The sequence below is a fragment of the Danio rerio genome, chromosome 12 (assembly GCF_052040795.2).
Source record: "Danio rerio strain M-AB ecotype USA chromosome 12, GRCz13ab, whole genome shotgun sequence".
Classification (NCBI taxonomy): Eukaryota; Metazoa; Chordata; class Actinopteri; order Cypriniformes; family Danionidae; genus Danio; species Danio rerio.
The window spans coordinates 22,105,776-22,126,216 of NC_141032.1; the positions used below are offsets into that span (position 1 = coordinate 22,105,776).

A 20,441-nucleotide genomic window follows, 5' to 3' on the forward strand; every position below is an offset into this window, starting at 1 on the left:
GAAATTTAAACCACACTTAACTGAACTAAATTGAACTTCAACTCTAAAATCTGGACGTTAATAGGACTATGTTAAGTTGCTTTGACACAATCTATATTGTGAAAAGCGCAATATAGATAAACATGAATTAAATTGAATATGAAATCATACAGAGCCTCGGCTCAGTTGGCGTTTCTGTGTGGAGTTTTGCACCTGCGTTCGCATGGGTTTCCTCCGGGTGCTCCAGTTTCCCCAACAGTCCAAAGACATGCGGTACAGGTGAATTGGGTAGGCTAAATTGTCTGTAGTGTATGAGTGTGTGTGTGAATGTGTATGTGGATGTTTCCCTAAGATGGGTTGCGGCTGGAAGGGCGGCGTAAAAACTTGCTGGATAAGTTAGCGGTTCTTTCCGCTGTGGCGACCCCAAATGAATAAATGGACTAAGCTGACAAGAAAATGAATGAATGAATGAATGAATGAATGAATGAATGAATGAATGAATGAAATCACACAGGGTGATGCAGTTGCGCAATAGATAGTGCTGTTGACTCACAGCAAGAAGGTCACTGTTTCGAGCCTCGGCTGGGTCAGTTGCCATTTCTGTGTGGAGTTTGTACTGTATGTTCTCCCCATGTTCACGTGGGTTTCCTCCAGGTGCTTCAATTCACCCCACAAGTCCAAAGTAATGCGGTACAGGTGAATTGGGTAGACTAAATTGTCCTTAGTGTATATGTGTGAGTGGGTGTGTATGGATGTTTCCCAGGGATGGGTTGCAGCTAGAAGAGCATCTGCTGCATAAAAACATGTGCTGGAGAAGTTGGCGGTTCATTCGGCTATGGCGATCCCAGATTGATAAAGGAACTAAGCAGACAAAAAAAAATGCATGAATGAATGAATGTGTAACGCCGGGGGTGACACACAACTGGAGGTAAGATCCAATATGCAGGTTTTATTTAATGTCAAGCAAGCACTGGTCAAATCAGTTATTAACAGGTATGTGGGCAAATTCAGAGTCGTAATCAAGGTACAGGCAATAGGTCGTAAGGCTGGCGGCTAAACAGGATAACAGGGATATACAAGGCTAGGATCGAGACACGGAGAAACAGACAAGGAGTGAACAAGAAGCGAACAAGACTCGGCAAACTGGATGGGTGAATCAGTGGCTTATGAAGGGTGTCTAATCAGTCTCTGAAAGTCCTCAGGTGATGCGAGTGTAATCAGTCTAGATGAGTGAGCAGGCGTGAGTGTCTGGGAGAAGTGCATGTATGCACATGTAGTCCAGAGAAAGGTGGAAGTGTAGTCCATGGTTATAGTGGGGACCAGCGATCTCCGGAGAGCGATCGCTGGTTATCATGACAGAATGAAGGAAATCATACAAAGTAATAAAACAAAAAAAATTGCAGTTAACTTGCATGAAAAAAGTGATTTGATATTTTTGGAAACACTTGTTCACATAAGATGTCTTATGAAGATAAATGAACATATCCCGTCATTAACATCTGTCTAGAATAAAAGCAGCCAATTGATCATTTTGATGAAGTGTATCAGCATTGGATTTAGTCTAAATATAATGAAGGCTCTAAAAGTAATTTATATCAGGCTTAAAATGCGACTGCTCGGATTTTGTAAGGAAAGATCCAGGCACAGTCTGAATACCACAGATAGTCCAAATGCTCCACTGAGTCAGATAAAAAAAAAACACCCAAATATCATTCTGCTAACTCAATCCCCATGAAAAAAGCACCCGTCCTTTTTTGAAAGAATGCATAGGTTTGCAGAACAGCCTCCGTCATGTCACCCCGTCTCCTTCCAGCACCCTAGTTAATACTTTATTGGCCTGAAAAAGAGGCTTTTATTAGATGTAGCACCTTAAGTTATGCATGGGTGTTTTCCTTCATGTATCTGGGTCAGCAGCCTTCTGTGTGTTGAAAACAGCCGATAAACACTGCTGGACAGTGCTGTGCTTTTATAATAGAGGTCCAAATATATATATAAAAATTACAGATTTTACTGCACATTTACTGATCAAGTCAAAATCGCTGTGCTCTCCAGGAAACACTTGAATCAAGAGGATCAGTATCTGCTGAATGGGACAGCAGACGGGCTGTACGAGAGCTGTGTTCACCGCAGCTGCTGATTCGGGAAAATGTCACAACTTTGACTGGAGAGATCCATCAGTCCTTGTTAGATGCTTGATGGATGGACTTCGGTGCCCTTCCACCTTTGAGTTGCGCTTTTGTGTGTAGTGATAAAGACAATAACAAATGAGATTCACTGCTGGATCTGTCCATCTACCAATCCATCCATTCACAGCACACCAAATATTTTGGTTCTTTTCAATAAGTCTGCGAATGATCTGTCCATATTCATAAATCAAGGCTGCTTTCACACCTGCACTTTATGTGGATTGAATCGCATTAGAGTATTTTTTTTTTATGTTTGAGTTGTTCATGTGGGCAGGTGTGAATGCAGCGATCACCAAAAAACAGACCAAAAATGTGTACCAAGGCTTGCTTGAAGAGATTATCTCAATAGGCTTTCAAATGTACACTGGAGTTGTTCATTTAAGGTCAGAAGATGATCCAAACTCAAACAGGGCCAACTGCAAGTACTGCACCTTTTTGAAATAAATCAGCTGCCAATAGTCAGCTGGGCTGTGTATGTTGCAACATAGACTCGTTCTAACAATGTAGCCCTATATTCATTTCTGAAGATCAAGATTTATGTCATGAGAGCTGCGGAGCCGACAACGAGGTTTGAGTCTAGTAAAGAATAGTTTCAGAAAGCAGGTAAGACGAAAACAAAAAATAAGATGAACAAGCAAATAACAGGCTAAGAATGTGGTAAAATCTGAAAACGTGGTAAAAATCATGCGAGGGCTTTTCTTTTTCTGTATTTCTTTTGAAAACAGCGCGGTTGGGATTAAAAAGGGGGGTGGGCGGATAAATCGGTGCTTTTTAAAATACTATTGGTTGGGTTTAGGGAAGGGTGGGGCGATCAGTCGGTTGGTCAGTCAGTAAGTCAGTCAGTCAACAGCAGGCTCTGGTGCATTTACGTGAAAACAGCAGGCGTGAATAACACTCGCAAGAGAAATTCAAGATATAAAAAAGTGTATACAGCGGCTTCTGGTGGAGTCGCAAAAACAAAAAAACGTTGCACCTGGGACGTATATTGCTCTCTCAAGAAATGTATATAGGGGTACAGAATCAGAATGAGCCTGGGTTGGTATTACGGGATGAGGACAGGTATTTGTTTACAGTGCTTTAGCAACAGATCCATGGTAACTCACAATCTTCAGAAGTGACTTGCGATGCACCTTTGCCATTTGCAGTGCATACAACACATTTTACAGCCACACTTTACACTTCATTCACAAATTGTATAGCTTGTCTGAAGTAAAGTATACAAATAATATAATATATGATGACCAGGTATATAGTCAACCAGTGCATTTGTCTCTTCATATGTGTTTTTTTGCTTACTTTTGGCAGTTTCACAGACATATTCGGTAACACTTTAGAATAACTGTCCATTATAACAAGTTAATAGATCATTAATAAACTGTTAGTTAATGGGTTATAAATGACTTGTTAAATAAAATTGAATAGTTTGTTAATTATTTATAACTGTGCCCTATAGATAGCCAAGAGAAAACTTACAAGCTGTTAGTTAACAATTGTTATAAATGACTTGTTAACTGTGTTTTAATGATTTATAACTATACCTAATAAATTAGTAAGAGATCATGCATACTTACTAAATACTTGTTAAGTATCAGTTTATACTGTAGTTTATACATGTTATTGGGCCATTATTCTAAAGTTGCAACTATTCTTCATTTATTAACTGTTAGTAAATGAGGAATAGTTGCAACTTTAGAATAATGTCACAATAACATACTAATAACTAACATCTAATAACTAACACTTAACTAATATATTAACTCGCACTTGCAGATCAGTTGTTCATAGTTTGTTAATCATCTACTAATACCAGTGAAACTTTGTAGAACAGCAAATGGATTAAACAAGTTCAAGCTACAGAAATTTGATGTGCTATTTAAAATATAACATTTTTGTACCTTAACCTTGTTATACTCAAAATACAAACCAATGAAATTTGGGCACTTTTTGTATTAAACATGAAAACAAAATAAATAAAAAGTTTTTTTTATTAGAAAAATTCTAATAAAGATTCACTGGTAATAGTAGATAAGCTGTAATTCTGCATCAGTTTGAAAATTGTCGCAGAATTTGATCTCAATAACATCGGTTTTAAATTAGAGCATTCAATAGCTCAACCATCTACAGTACATAATAGAGGATGTACTGTAAACTGCATCAAGCAGAACTTTATAAATAAGATATCTTGTTTCACTTACACAGATGCTCTTCTCTTGAATGAATGACTATCAAGTTTAAATGCACCACATTACTATTTTTGAGTATATAATGGCTGAGTAATTTCCGCACCGAAATATCATAAGTGACACAAAAATGACGCAATGACTTCATCCTAGGGTCTTGTTTACAGTGTTAAACCACTGGGGAAAAATATTAAAATAAAACAAACAAAATATATAATGCAGAGATTTTATTTTAGGTAAATAGAGCGTATTTGCATCTGCTGTACCATCTGTCTGTCAATCAAACCTTCGCCATCTGTTTGATACCCCCGTTTACTACTATTAATACATTTACTACGGTTTATCTTTGTGTCATTCACATCTAACCATCCATTGTGTCTGTGTCTGCCTGTAAAATCCCTAGTGTTTTCGGGTTAAATAAGTCAAGGTTATCACAAAGTGCATAGACTGAGTCAACAATGTGACTATAAGATACCTTTCCAGTTTCTCATTAAAGATGCAGGAGGGTATTTTGGGTGCTGCTCGTTCCTTTGGGAGGGAAGCGGCAGAAGGGCATCTGAGCTTGCAAGTGATATACAATCAGAGAGGACTATTCTCCCTCCATGTGTCTCCCACTTGCTCTTGACATTAGCAAAATGCAACCCATGGCAGGAAAAGGGAAACACAAATGATTGCCAGATGTCAAGTATCATCTTGGCCTGTGAGGCATTTATTGACCTCTCTGTGACACCGTTGCTTTTGGAACTTTTGTTTTCTGCTGAGTACACGCAGAGTGAGATCATACACAGTAAAATTATTATTAATTAATTATTATTAATTATTATTAATTACAGTAGTTTACACTGGCTTTTGGTTTTAGGTTATTTTGGAAATTTTAAGGGATTACAGTTTTAAAGTGACAGATAAAGCTAAGAACATCCTGAAACAGCACAAGAAAAGATCTGCATTTTAGATGTGCAAATAAAGGGATACAAACGTCTTTTTTGTAAACTTTTAACACTGATTTGAAGAAATATCTTACAGAGAAAACAGAGGGTTCTATTTTAACAATCTAGGTGCAAAGTCTAAGGGCTTGTTCGAATCCACTTTTGCTATTTTAGGAAAAGGAAATAAGCTCTGTGCCCTGGCTCAGTCTCCTCTCCCATTCGCTTTAACAGTCAGTTGCATAGTGCTATGGTATATTTGCTATTTACATGGTGGTCTTTATGAGTGGAAGACTAAATGCATCACTAGCAAGAAAACAGTTAAACAGAGCATCTACAGCTCGAGGATAAAGAAGGAGCCTCCTCCATTTAACCTATTTGCAGTACTTTCTCTTTACTTTACTTTTATTCTTTACTTTACTCCTTTACTTTCGTGGATAAGGAAATGGTGTTGTATGCACACCACTGAAGATGTTCATTAGCCTACATATTTAATTTTGTTTGTTAAGCGCAAATATTTGTTTACTTATTTCTAAATTCAGTTCTATTTTTTCAGCAAACGAATAAAAGAACAATAATAATGACATGTGGTCTGAGTAAAACTGAGTTATATCCAAAACACACATCCTATTTTTATGCCCCATAAGGTGATGTATATGTCTTCAAAACCTGACAAGTGGACTAAATTTGTTTTTATTAAAACAGATATTAATATGCATATAATAAATAGTACTTATGCTAATAATATTATACAAATGCAAATGATCATGAATAAACTGAAACAAGCACTGACAATTACCTTTTAGATTCCTCGGTTTTACATAATGGCTTTTCATACAAGGTCTTCATACAATGATGGTGGTCCCTTACAAGAGAATGATCACATTTTGGGGTCTGTGGCATCATAAATAATAAAAAATAAATTATACATATATAAAAATGATCATAATTGTAATAGCAAGTTTATAAAGAGTATATTAAATTATACAGCTGCTTCTTTCACTTTAAGTGTGTCTTTTGTAAAGAGATCATATTGGGGCTCTGTCACTGGATTTACCCACATACTGAATGCAAAGGAAATGTTTAGCTCCTGTGTTTCCTATAGTTGTATACAGTAATATTACCACCCCAAGCACAAGAAGAGAAAAATCATTCAGCTTGTGCTCAGTAAATAAAGATCAGATATTGTTTTTTTTTACTCATTTCAAAACAGAAAACTGTTTAATGAAGGAATAACTGACTCCAGTGTTGTGGTTGCACACCCACTTTGGTTGTGCATTATTTTTCTAATAATTCAACAACCTGGAGTCATTTAGTCTGCATACACTACAGTTACTGCTCCTCAAGACACTATTAAGATGTTTTATTTCAAGACATTTTGCAAGGCTTTTGTTTTTAAAGTGCTCTTGTCTGTAGGACTTTTTTTTCTGCATCTCAAGCCTCTGTTGCTAATTACAAACCGTAATTTTAAGAGCTTCTGGTGGAGGCTTGAGCCGTTAATATGCAGACTAATTCAGTTATAACAGAAAGAGTGTGAGCCAAATATGGCAAAAGTGTTTCTGGTGAAAGTTACTTCATCATTAACACTTTTCAGTTGATGAATTGTTATATGAGTGTGGCAGTGATGATACATGTTTTTGTTTGTCTATAAGAATGAGCTGGAAAAAAAAAAGTTTTGTGGTCAAAAAAAAAATAGTAAGCATTTTACCTTTTTGTTTGCTATATTTATAGTTATTATACTGTTGTATGTAGCCAGTAGTACAGTATATATTAAAACATATTTAGTTCAATTAATCAGCCACCCTTTCAATACATTTAGTATGAATATAGGCATGACCTGGATCTTTCACATCATAGCTGGATTATTTGCAATGTGATTTGTAATAAGTATAAAATGTAAAAATAAAGAGCGTCTATAATGTGTTTTTTTTTTTTTTATTAACTTCCATGCAGTGTGCAACACACCACTAAGTGAATGAAAACATCTAGCTAAAGCTAAAAAAGTGAGCGTGTGTGTGGGACTAATCATGACTGAAGATGAGTGAACATTAATGAGTGAATGTTCCGGTGATTAATGCAATAACCTACCCTGCAGGGGGATTCATCTGCCATTTGTTAAATTAAGGATCAGAAAAGATTATTGATGTATGGGACTTTGTCAGAGCTTGACAGGAACTTTATCAGTACACAGTTCATGGATCAGTTTCTTCCTCTATTTCACAAGTGTAAGTAAGTGCGATTAAAATGTTTGATTCCTTGTTTTCTCTAGCTTGCAAATTATGTATTTAATTGTTACGTTACTTGTAATTCCTCCATGCAGCTTCTACTGTATCTGGTTAACTCTTTATATTCACATATCGCGTTTTAAGCCACATCGAAAACACGGTACGTGCTGCTTTGTTTGCAGATTTAAATGTATTTGTAAGCTGTCAGCTGTTCCTACGCACGTGTTGTGATGAAGTTTCAAAATAGTTCAGCTTTTGCCACTGTGTGGATTAACACTGAATGTGTGTCGTTGTTATTACTTGAGGTTGTGGTTAAGCAATATGCTAATGTTTAACTGCAGTATTTTAATGCTCTCATGCATTGGACTCGCCCATATACTCTGCACTCTGACTACTTAATGTTGATAAGCCATGGTGGGCATTTTTCTCTGCCTGGTGCTGAATACAGTCGACCAATCACAACAGACAGGGTCATCTGACCAATCAGTGCAGATTAGCTTTGCACTAAGGAGGGGTTTGGAAACAAATGAGTCGCTGAACGAATCATATGGGAGACGTTGGAACAATTAGGTAAAAGTAAATGCATACAATAAGACAATGAAAGTGTTTTTTGACCTTGCATGCATATCAGCCTGTTGTTGGGGACCCCTTAAGCCAAAATGTGACCTTTTTTAATGCATGATAGAGGGATGGTTCGCCCAAAAATTAACATTTTGTCTCTATTTACTCATCCTCAACAGATTAAAAATCTTTATGAGTTTCTTTTTTTTTTTCTTTTGAGTGTGTAAGACAATATTTAGAAAACGTTTTGACATCCATAATGGGAAAACAAATACTAAAAACTGGATTACTGCAACTCTCTACTAGCCGGGCTCCCAGCTAACTCTATCAAGCCTCTTCAGCTGCTCCAGAACGCAGCAGCACGAGTGGTCTTCAATTAACCTAAAAGAGCACATGTCACTCCGCTGCTCATCCGTTTGCACTGGCTGCCAGTTGCTGCTCGCATCAAATTCAAAGCTCTGATGTTTGCCTACAAAGTGACTTCTGGCTTTGCTCCTTCTTATCTGCTCTCACTTCTGCAGATCTATGTGCCCTCCAGAAACTTGCGTTCTGTGAATGAACGTCGCCTCGGGGTTCCATCCCAAAGAGGGAAGAAATCACTTTCGCAAACGCTCACGCTCAATCTGCCCAGTTGCTGGAATGAACTCCCTAACTGCATCAGAATGGCAGAGTCACTCGCTGTTTTCAAGAAACGACTAAAAACTCAACTATTTAGTCTCCACTTCACTTCCTAATCAGCAATTGCCTCTCTGGATATACCACTAAATAAAAAAAAATACTAAATTACTCAAATATTACTAATACTTTCCTTCTTAGACTGTACAGACCTGAAACTTGCCTATAGCACTTAATCATTGTTGCTCTTATAGTTGGGTAAATTGCTTCCTTGTCCTCATTTGTAAGTCGCTTTGGATAAAAGCATCAGCTAAATGACTAAATGTAAATGTAAATTTACTATGGAACACAATGGTTTATATTTTGTGTTCAACAGAAAAAAAAGAAAAAAAACTTAAACATGTTTAAAACAAGTAGAGGATGAATAAATGATGACATAATTTTCCTTTTTGGATGAACTATCCTTTTAACAGAGGCCAGAGACACAGCAAATGAAGTAAAGGTTTATTAACAGATACAATAATGTATACCATACACATTTGTGAAGTTTATTTAGGATCACTTGCTTATAATTGCTTGCGGCTGGAATATATGATTCACCAATAAGACGATTCCTAAGCCACTATAAATACCCTATGTTCCATATAACAGCCATCTTTGTTTTGAAGAATCCCCCCTTCCACCCCTACTCCTTCTTCTTTCCCAGATGGGTGGCTTGATGGCTCAGTTATTAGCACTGCCTCACAGCAAGAACGTCACTAGTTCTAGTCCTTACCAAGCCAGCCAACGTTTCTGTGCAGAGTTTACATGTAACTTAAGTTAATTGACTAATCCAAATCGGCACCATAGACATGCTCCTAGTAAGTAGTCATCTCTTAAGAGCAATCTCTATCTGGTTATTAGCTACTACAGCAGGGCAGTTCTCGAGATCTACCTGAGCTCAAACTCCCCTCTCGCCTTGTAAATGGTAGGGAGCCCCGGGGTTTGAGGACCTTATGAGCTTAGGGCTCTCTCCCGAGTCAGTATGCCAAACAAGCTTTATAATCAATCATCAGCTAAGTGTGAACTCTTGAAGTAGCTATAAGGATCAAAACACTTTAAATATTAAAATGAACCTTTATTTTTGAGAGTATAAATACAAAACAATCTATGATATCCATATGAATACACACATAATCATGACTACCTAACTTTAATTTATTTGGCCTGCAGTGCCAGAAAGCAGAAAACAGGGGGAAACAATATTGTGATTATTTACTAGGCAACCCTGAATAAAATGTGCCAAAAACAATTAAAGGTGTCATTTAGTGCATCAGTTTATTGGTATCTGCATAGTAGATAAGGTATGTGGCCTAGGTAAGTTCAGAAGTTCTAAATAAATGCTTTCATATGCTCATTTATAACCACAGGAAGTAATTATAGAAGGAAAAGCTGTGAATGTTGCCTCATTACAAACACTGTCCCTCTCTCACTTTCCTTTGGCTTATTCCCTGCTTTATCAGTGGTTGCCACAGCACAATGAACTGCCAATTACTCTGGCAATTACTCTGGAGACTGACACAACCCAGGACTCAAAGTAAAGCCCTGGAAACACTGTACATGTATTTTAGACTGCGGTGGAAAACCTGAGGAGCTCCCTGAGAAAATCCCTGTAAACACACGGAGAACATGCAAACTCCACACTGAAAGACCTCCAGGTCCACCCAGGACTCAAACCAGCGCCCTTTTTGCTGTGAGGCAAAAATGCTAACAACCCAGGCTCATTAGAGATATATGTTCCCAGGGCTGCATATTTGAGAACCAGGAAATACTACATATGCTTGCACTTTTTGTTTTCACAAATCCAATAGATGCATTATAGAGTACATTACTGACCATTTCAAGTACATTTACAGTGTGAGCACATATTCCCAATGAGCCCATGTTGCATTCTAACCACTTAGCTAATGTGCTACTCTCATTACAAACATTCATGACATATTTCACAATCTACATGTAAAAAAATTTCATATATTCCACATTTTGTGTTCTGATGGGCTTTGAACACTCATGCCTGCACAGAACTGATTTACTCTTACTTAAAGCCTGTAATTTTTTCATAATAAAAGTTGCACATGCATAGTAAGTATAATTCAAGCATGATATAAGTATAATATCATTGTTGTAATCTCACTAGGGAACTGACCAATCAAGCACTACCTGGGGAGTGTACTTTAAAGATCCTGTGTGGATCGTCAGAGCCTTTGTTATGTTCTAATTGGCTTGTGAATTCTTTAGCTATGCCTAATGGTAGGTACATCCAGATTTTCATTCTCTGGCATTTTTAGTATTTTGAAACATATAGTCAACAAAATGAAAGCTTACAGAGAATATATAACCTTTTTGCGCCTCATTTTATCATTTTAGTAATCATTTATTAGTGCAAACCAAAATAGTGCTAAAGTTGGGATAGTACGGAAAACGCAAAAAAAAAAAGAATTTAGTCATTTCTAAATTTATTTGACTTGTATTTTTTGTATACTTTTGTGTTTTGTCTGGTCATCTTCATTTCATTTGTGATTATACATCCTTTCTTGTCATTCAGACCTGCAAAATATAAAAAATAAATAAATAAATAAAAAGTTGGGACAGGGGCAGTTTAAGGCTAGTAATCAGGTAAATTTGTTATATATCGATATGATTTGAAACAGGTGATGTCAACAGGTGACGAGCTGAAGACAATGAGAGAGTATATCAGCATGAGCTGAATGCCTGTGTGCTCAGGAGCTCAACAAAAACATCTGTGATTCGTCAGAATGGGCATCGGTGCACTCGCTTCATTCTGCATTAACACAGACACGAGAGTAGGATATATTCACAGTGGAACTAGAATTCTGTAACTATTAGAATTACCATACTGCTCATTCTGACCGTTCTCATATAAAATGCCATATTGACAAATCATATTTACATTCAAAGCATCTATTGAGATAATAAAATTAAGCTTTGAATGTCTGGCATCATATTTAATGACACCATTACCCTAAAAATATAATCTTTTTTGGTAATACAGCCTATAAATATGTAGTTAAGATACTAGAACGTGCAAAGGTCTTGGCTTTCATTTTCACTTTCAAACAGGAGCTATTTTGCGGCACAGAATATGCTGTTTTGAAAGATATCTGAAGTAAACTGATGTTTTCGCCATCAGAAAGTTTTGTTTATGTTAGCAGGAAGTTGCTAGGCAAAAAAATGCACACATATTTAAAGTCACAGCGAAAAGTATCAGACATGCATGCAGTCATTTTGACCAATATGGTAATTTAAGGCAGAAATGCTCAGTTCTTTACTGTTTTGTAATAAAAAAAAATAACAATGTCAGAAAGAAAAATACACTGATAGTTGAAAAGCGGCAGGGGGTTATTTGTTAGTTTTATTTCAAAGAGTTATACAATTACAAAAATTTGTAAATTTCTAATTTGTTGTATTTTATTAACGTCTACCCCCACCCCAACCCTAAACCTAACCGTCACAGTAATGTAAAATCAGTTGTTGTACCGAGTATTAGTTATGTTATCTATTAAGTTACCCAATAAAATGTATTTTTTTATGCATACCCCCACCCCAACACTAAACCCTACCCTCACAGTACTGTAAAAATATTAATTATTGTTATACAGTGTCATAAAAAAAATACTGCTTTTTTAATGTGCATATCGCACTTCCGGCCGTCCACATATCCGATCTAGACTTTACCTCCCCTGATGCATCAGCTGATTTGATGATATTTTTAAATGCTTTCTTGAAAGCTTGAAACGCTGTCAGTGATGTAATCAGCACACAAAAAGCCAATAGTATTCAGCTTTTTCTGAGGACTCCTCCCTCAAAATTTCATTGGCTGTGGTTTGGTAGCTTGAATGAGCTGTTGTGGAATGAGTTGTTGTCAGATCATGTAGTGTGTGACCCCCCTCTTGTGGACCATTCACGTAGTGTCGCGTAGTGTAAACATCATAGAGATTAAAAGACACAAAGTCAAGTGATGAGTGTGAACGGCACAGCGATCTGCTGATGTTTAAAATCCTGTAGTGTAAAACAGGCTTAAGTGATATCACCACATGGGCTCAGGACTACTTTGGCAAACCTTTGTCAAGTACCATAATATTTAGTTACATCCACAAATGCCAGTTAAATCATTACTGTGCCAAAAGAATGTTATGTTATGTTAACAGTGTCCACAAGAGCCATTGACTTCTCTGGGCTTGGAGGCATCTGGGATAGGCCACAGGGGATCGAGAATGGTAACATTGCAAAGTGATCTAACTTTTTTATAATGTGTTGCAAGAAATGAAATTGGAATGTGTTTATTTTGGGGGAAAAGAAATCACACAGAACACCATGTTGCATTGTCTGGAATAAAATCCAAGTCAAAGTAAATTAAGAATTACTACTTTCTTTTTTTATTTGGTTTTCATACTCTACCAACTTTTTCTGATTTGAGGTTATAAATGGACCAACATGTCCACATAGGGAAGTTTGGAAGCAGTGAAATCCACACTGTTTTATATCCATTTTATATATTGTCAAGATAATATATTCACAAAGTCCAAAGTGCTCTGAACACAGCCTCTTTTAGACCTGCTCTCTCACTCTCTATTTGGCATTATCTTCCAATAGAAGGATCATTTCAGGATATGAGACGGGTGACAGCAGCAGTATTGAAGAAACGCTGCTGCAAGGCAATGGATCTCGTGCCGTTAAATGAAAGAAGAAAAAACGCGGATGCCAAGGCACACTGTTTTTTTCTAAGGGTGAAAAATCCTTGTAAAAAGTAATCTTATATGGAACCTCAATATCCCTCTGAGCAAAAATTGAAGCTCTTTTGGCAACGGAGAGTGCAAGAACATGAGAGTTCAGGAGATGAGCAGATTATGAACATTATACATCACCATAGGATTACAGCAAAACTCTTGTGATATTACATTAGGGAAAGCTTTACAAAACCATCTGTTAATTGGATAGTCATTATGAGGATATGCTATGGTGTCCTTGTTTTGGGAACAACTTAGCTTTAGGTAGCACTTTATTTTAATGGCCCCCTTAGACATTCTGTTGACTTTAAGTATCTTTAAAACTAAATGTCAGCTAGAAGTCATTAGAGTTTTCGTAGATTGTCAGCTTATTATCCCTTCTTAAAATCTCCTAAAAAGCATTCTACTAAATATAAGAAATGTTGTAAGTTCATCAACTTATTTTATTAACCCTAACTGCTAATTCTCTACTGAGAGTTACTTACAGAGTCACTAACTGTATGCAGTTACCCTTATCTAAAAAGGGGACCATCGAAATAAAGTGTAACCCAGCTTTATTCTAAACTTTGTTTCCTGACATTAGTTTCACCACTGGTTTATAACTGGTGTGTCGCAACCTAAAAACTGGATACAGCACAGCATGCTATATGTGCTCATGCTCTCATTCATTTTCTTTTGATATTCTTTATTCCCTTTTGGTGCTTTCAAAAAGAAGTAGGACAGGAAACAAGCACAACAACTTACTATCCTAACCAATAGTGGATAGAGACTCGACCCTGATCGAAGGTCTCTGAGGGCCAAATTCGGCAACATATACAATCATGCATACAGTAGTTAGGGCAGCAAAATAAATAGGTTTTTAAAAAAGGAAAAGTAGCTTCTTCACATGTCTATTTTTGCTAATGTCAAAGGCTGGGCGTTCGATCAAATTCTACAGAAGTCCATCAAGTAAAGTCTTTTCCCCACAGTGGCCATGTTTGCAATGCCTTTGGGCAACTATTTTGGGCTTGCAAGACCAAGTCTTGTCTTTTTGAATAAGGAATTTTGAAATCTCAGAAACTTCTTTACAAACTTATAGCTAAATGACATTTCTGATCAGTATCACAATCGGAAAAATTATGTCGATGATGATAGCGTAGTGGTTAGTATGTTGACATGTAATGGCAGTTCGAATCCCGACTCATGGATCTTTTCCAATCCTATTCCACCTCTTTCTCTCTTCAACTTCCCTTTGCAGGACAAGATGCTATTCTGTCGTTAATAGGCAAACTGCTATGAAAATTAAAAATTGACTGTCGCGCAAATAAATTTTAAATTGGCTCATTTGTCATAAATTAATTTGTCATTTAAAGTGCTAGATGATTTTGTCATCATTTACAAGCTTGATGTTCTAAGGAAACAAGACTATTTTGCATATTGTCAGAAAAGTACCTAATTCCTATTTATGTAAAAGTCAAATTTAAGGGGGTGTAACACCAAATCACACCCCTAATCCTACCCCTCATTGGGGCATGAATAAAGCGTGTTAAATTATACAGATGAGATTGTACAAATGAATACTGCACCCTCCTACCTCCACCAGCTCCAGGCGGTCTACATAGCCTTCAAAAGCCTCCAGCCAGGGAGCAAGCACCAATTTGTGGTGCCATCACAAAGAGCCTGTAAGTCACTTTCCAAAACCCTTTCATTCAATGCTCCAAGCTGCTTGAATGATCTTCCTTCCTTACGACAACTAAAAACGAATCTTTTCTCAGAACACCTGAACCCCAGTGAATAAAACTAAAACCACCTGTAGCAGCACTATCTCTCTTTCTTTCTCTCTCTCTCTCTCTCTCTCTCAAAAAAAGCACTTCTCTAGCACTAAATCCTCTGAGAACAAACAAGTTACTTTGTATAACTAGCACTTATTGTGTGTATTAGCTACTCTTGTTCAATCGCTGAATATCTCCGCAATCGTAAGTCGCTTTGGACAAAAGCATCTGCTAAATGACTAAATGTAAATGTAGAACAATTTACTGTAGCTACTGCCATGAGTAGATGATGGTCATCAAGTCACTGTTCACAAACCTGTTTCTGTTGACAACAAAAGACATTTTGAAAAATGTTGCAAACTGGTAACCATTGATTTTCATAATGTTTGTTTGTTCTACAGTGAACCTCAGTAGTTTCTGGCATTCTTTAAGTGAAGTTTAATTTTAAACTAATTTCGAGAGGAGCATGTGCTCATGATTGACCCAGCTGGTCCACATTAGCTAATTATGATCCTCAAATCATAGGATCCCAAATCACTATATATATCCTCATTTCCTTTCTACAACCATCTTCGTCTGGAAGAAACCCCCCTCCTCCCCTTCTTCCTCCTTTATCCAGAATGGGCGGCACGGTGGCCCAGTGACTAGCACTGTTGCCTCACAGCAAGAATACCAATGGTGTTGGGTCCTCGCTGAGCCATCTGGTATTTCTGTGTGGAGTTTGCATGTTCTCCCCGTGTCCGCTTGGGTTCCCCCAGGTTCCCCGGTTTCCTCCCACCATCCAAATGTGCTCTATATTATAGATAAAATAAGCCTAAACCATTTTATAATATCTTACTCTCAGGAAGTTCGCCTTGGCCTCAGCAGCGGGGGAGTTTGAGATAGACCTGAGCTCAATCTCCACTCCCCTGCAAAAGAGGGGGAGCCCTGGGCTCGAGGATCCCTTGAGCTCAGGGCTCTCTCCCGGGACAGCATGCCAAACAAGCTATGTATAAATCATGAGCTAAGTGTGAACTCTTGAAACATTTACTAACATGAATAAACAATGAGCAATACAATTACTATAGTATTTGTTCATGTTATTTAACATTAGTTAATAAAAATACAGATGTTCATTGTTAGTTTTTTAACTCACGGTGCATTAACTAATGTTAACAGGCATGAATTTGGATGTTAATAATGCATTAGTAAATGTTGAATTATGATAAATAAATGTTGTACTAATATTAGTCATTCCTAGTTTATGTTAGTAAATACCTTAACGAAAAAACCTTGATGGAAAGTGTGACCAAATTATTTTTAATATTTATTACATGCTTCTTTATTGCTGTGACGGAACAGCTAAATTTTATGATTCATTATTCCCTATCTTCTGGTTAACATGATCCTTACAGTATCATTGTAATGTGTTGATTTGAATCTTAAGAAACCTTTTATGATTAGAATGCTGAAAACTGTTATGTTGCTTAAAATCAATAATACAATTAAAGAACAGCATTTCGAAAGTACAACATTTATTTAAATATATTTTACTGCATAATCACTAAATAAAAGCATTCACCTCTAAATAGTGCATATTTGATTTTATGTGATATTTAACTGTGTTAGTCTTGGGTGGTCACTGGTTGCCCAATTTAAAATCTGTGTCCTGAAGCGAAACCGTTTGAGAGCATTTGAGTTATACTGATTAAATGCATAATGATGCGACTATAATGAACTTTGTTTAACTTATTACACTCCTGAGACAGCTGTAAGTTCTACATTCTCTCCCTCGCTCACACGCGCACACACATAGACCCACAGGAACCTATTAACGGCACTGTTTCAAGCCGCCGTTCATCAGATCCATCCACCTTAACACCTGTTTCACAATTAATGCCAGTCATAGTGCCTTTGGGGGAAATTTGCAATCACTATAAAATCAGAATAACATTGCAAGTCTGTCTCTGTTGCTTGTTATAAATTCCGACCCAGGTCCTGCCCTGGCTGTCTAGAATTACATTAATGAAGGGGAATTCAATAATAAACCAACACATTCTCATTTTCAGTGCGGTGTGTGTGATGGAATGGCACTCATCCATGTTCGCTGCATTAAATCAGCACATCCGATCGAATCTAACTTAATCTTGCCTGTTAAACTGCATGCAGTCGTCCTTTATTTTTATTGAGGTCTCCACTGTGGTAAAGAAAGCTGGCTGTCCGTTTAAAGTTGAAGCTAAACAGACAGAGGAATGATTCCCGTTTCTGTCATATCAAATGATAAAGCATCCGGATGTGCTAAGTGTTCAACAGCAAACACATTAATCTGTCATTTCCTTTCACTGCTGTCTGCTGATATGAATTATGCACCATTTTTGCCCAGTGATATGTTGATCTAAGGATTAGAAGCTGTGTGTTTTTGTGCTAGCAAGAGCGTGTCCACCATGACAACTGATACAGTCAGTCATGTAGGGAGAGGAAAAGCCACAAGGAATAATTCAAATCAGTGCATATGTGAACAACTGACAGGTGGTTTCGGATTGATGTCATTCAATAGGTGCTAACAGAACCCCTTTCATTGGTGCTTGTTGTCATTGTGCTGTCAACCCGTGTGAGTGTTTGATTAAAAATGTTCTGTAACAACGGAATTCAATTCTCTTTGGTGTCACATCAAGGTCTTCCACATGCATGTTGTCTGTCTTGGGTGATGGCAGCTATCAGTTTGAAAAAGTAGTGAACATTTCTAAGCAGACGGATATCTTGGAAATGGAGAGGAGCAAAACAAAAGTTCTCTCTAGCTTCCCTGCTTTCCTGGATCAGTAGATCTATAGCTTTCCTTCCTCTTAATCAATTCTTTAGACACTCAAGGCCTACTAAGTGATGATAGTTCATCCCAAAATGGAAATTTATTCAATATTTACTCAAATATAGATATTTTTAAGAATATTGAAAACTGCTAGACATTGACATCCATTCATTTTGCTTTGGCTTAGTCCCTTTTTTCATTAGAGGTCGCCACAGCGAAATTAATCACCAATTTATCCAGCATATGTTTTACTCAGTGGACACCCTTCCAACTGCATCCCAGTATTGGGAAACATCCATACACACTTATTGTACATTCGCACACATCCACTACAACCAATTTCAAGAGTTCACACTAAGCTGATGATTGATTATAAAGCTTGTTTGGCATACTGTCCTGTCCTGTGAGAGAGCCCTGAGCTTATGAGATCCTCAAGCCCGGGGCTTCCTCCTGTTTGCAGGGCGAGAGGGGAGTTTGAGCTCAGGTAGATCTCAATGAACTGAATGGATGACTGAGGAGAGGTGTACTCACTAAGAGTTTGACTATGGTATCAATTTTGTGTGTTACTTAGGGTGCGTGTTATTTGGACAGTGGGAAGAAACCAGGGAACCCGGGGAAAATCCACGCAAGCACTGGGGGAACAATCGAAACTGTCACACAGAAATGTCATCTGGTTTAGTAGGGACTTAAACCAAAAGCATTCATTGAAGTGAGGCAACAGTGATAATCACTGGGCCGTCGTGTCGAACATCTGAAAAAGGAGGGAAAGTCACTTACTGCAAAGAAAATTCACTTACTGCATGTCTTTGGATTGGGGATGGGGGTGGGGGTGGGGGGGGAACCAGAGCACCCGAAGGAGCCCCACGCCAACACAGAGAAAACATGCAAACTCCAGACAGAATGCCAACTGTCCAAGCCATGACTCGAACCAGCGACTTTCTTAAACAATGTTTATTTCATGACTTTAATTTTATGCGTGTTACCATACTGCTGTTTAGTAGCTGTGTGAATGACACTGAGCACCTTCTATATGCCGATACTTGCTTGTGGGAAAAGTTGATTGTGATGATTGTGATGAGCATTGGCTCATTATGTAACTTTCTCATCACCACCTGCATGTGGGTGTGCTAACATGTCTAACTGTGTAACAAAAGATGTGTAGATGTTTATAATTTAAAATAGACATATTACCTCTATAAATTAATAAAATATGGTAATTTACCGTAAAAATGAAAAATTACTTTTACGGTTTGTACCGTGTTTTTAATGGTAAAGTACTGGCAACCACAGCTGCCGTTTTTTTACCGTAAATTTTACGGATTTATTTTTTACAGTGTACATATTGAAGAATTTTACAAAGGTATGAAAGATATTCAAGATTTTATAGCAGAATCAAGATTGTTTTTACTGATTGGGAAACAGCCCGATTTGACAATGACCTCTGTGACCCATGCTTCCTAGACCGCTAAACTAAAAAACAACAGATAATGTATCTTGTCTACACGACGAGACTGGCAAAGTTTCATTTAACATTCTCCATTCCTATAATAAGAAATTATAATAGGAAATTATTTAAGAAAATATTTAATAAAGCCACCATTTCGGTCAAATAAATTATCCTTCTCAATTTTCCTGCAAGACTTTATTCTTCTGTTATCTTTTTATTAGAACTAGCGCATCGAAGATGGTATTTCCTGGTGACAATGGGCACCAGGGTTCCACACACAAAGTAAAATTAGCTTTGGCATCAAGAAGCAGACCTGTGCGAGTCCCGTTTCAGTGACGCACATCAGATGGCCACATGTCCCTCTTCCCCCAATGTGCTGGAAGAAATAGGCTGGCAGCCTGTCCTCTGGGTGTGAAATCAGAGCCAGTTCTCCTTGGTGGAGTTCTCTGAGCGTGGGGATACCATGCTGACCTGAATGCAATCCCGGTGGGGGGGGGCTTCTGCCATTGTAGCATGGCAGCAATGGTGGTTACAGTCTCTGAGCCAACAGAAATATGCTGCTTGCCTCGAGGAGCGTGAACCGTGGCCCAGTAAATGGGATGGGATGGTGCCTTAGGTGGGGGGCCGATATGTTGCGACGAGTACACACGTTCTGTTTTTAGATGTAGCCAATGATTGCATCAGACGAAAAGGATGAAATAAAGAGCAAAAAATGGTTTATGCTTTGATTGTAAACAATATTATTATTATTATTATTATTATTATTAAGTTAGCTATTTATTTTTGGATGTCTTATTGGAAATCATTAAATAATATGGCAAATTACTGAAGAATTCCTCTTCAAATTGTTGTCTTGGTCCATATTTATCAAGCTTCTCAAAGTATCATTTTAGTCTTAAAGGCTTAGAATTCATGGATCATACTCCTACTTCCAGACCTAAGTGTAAAAGACTCTCCTAGTTATTTAAGACAGCGTGTGAGGTCTCTTGAGTGGTTAAGAGT

The 20,441-nt window shown here is 37.5% G+C and overlaps 1 protein-coding gene across 1 annotated transcript in view; it reads right to left on the reverse strand.

Annotated features, from left to right (window-relative positions):
* shisa9a (shisa family member 9a) overlaps positions 1-20,441 on the reverse strand; it is a 67,267-nt gene that overhangs the window by 30,187 nt on the left and 16,639 nt on the right.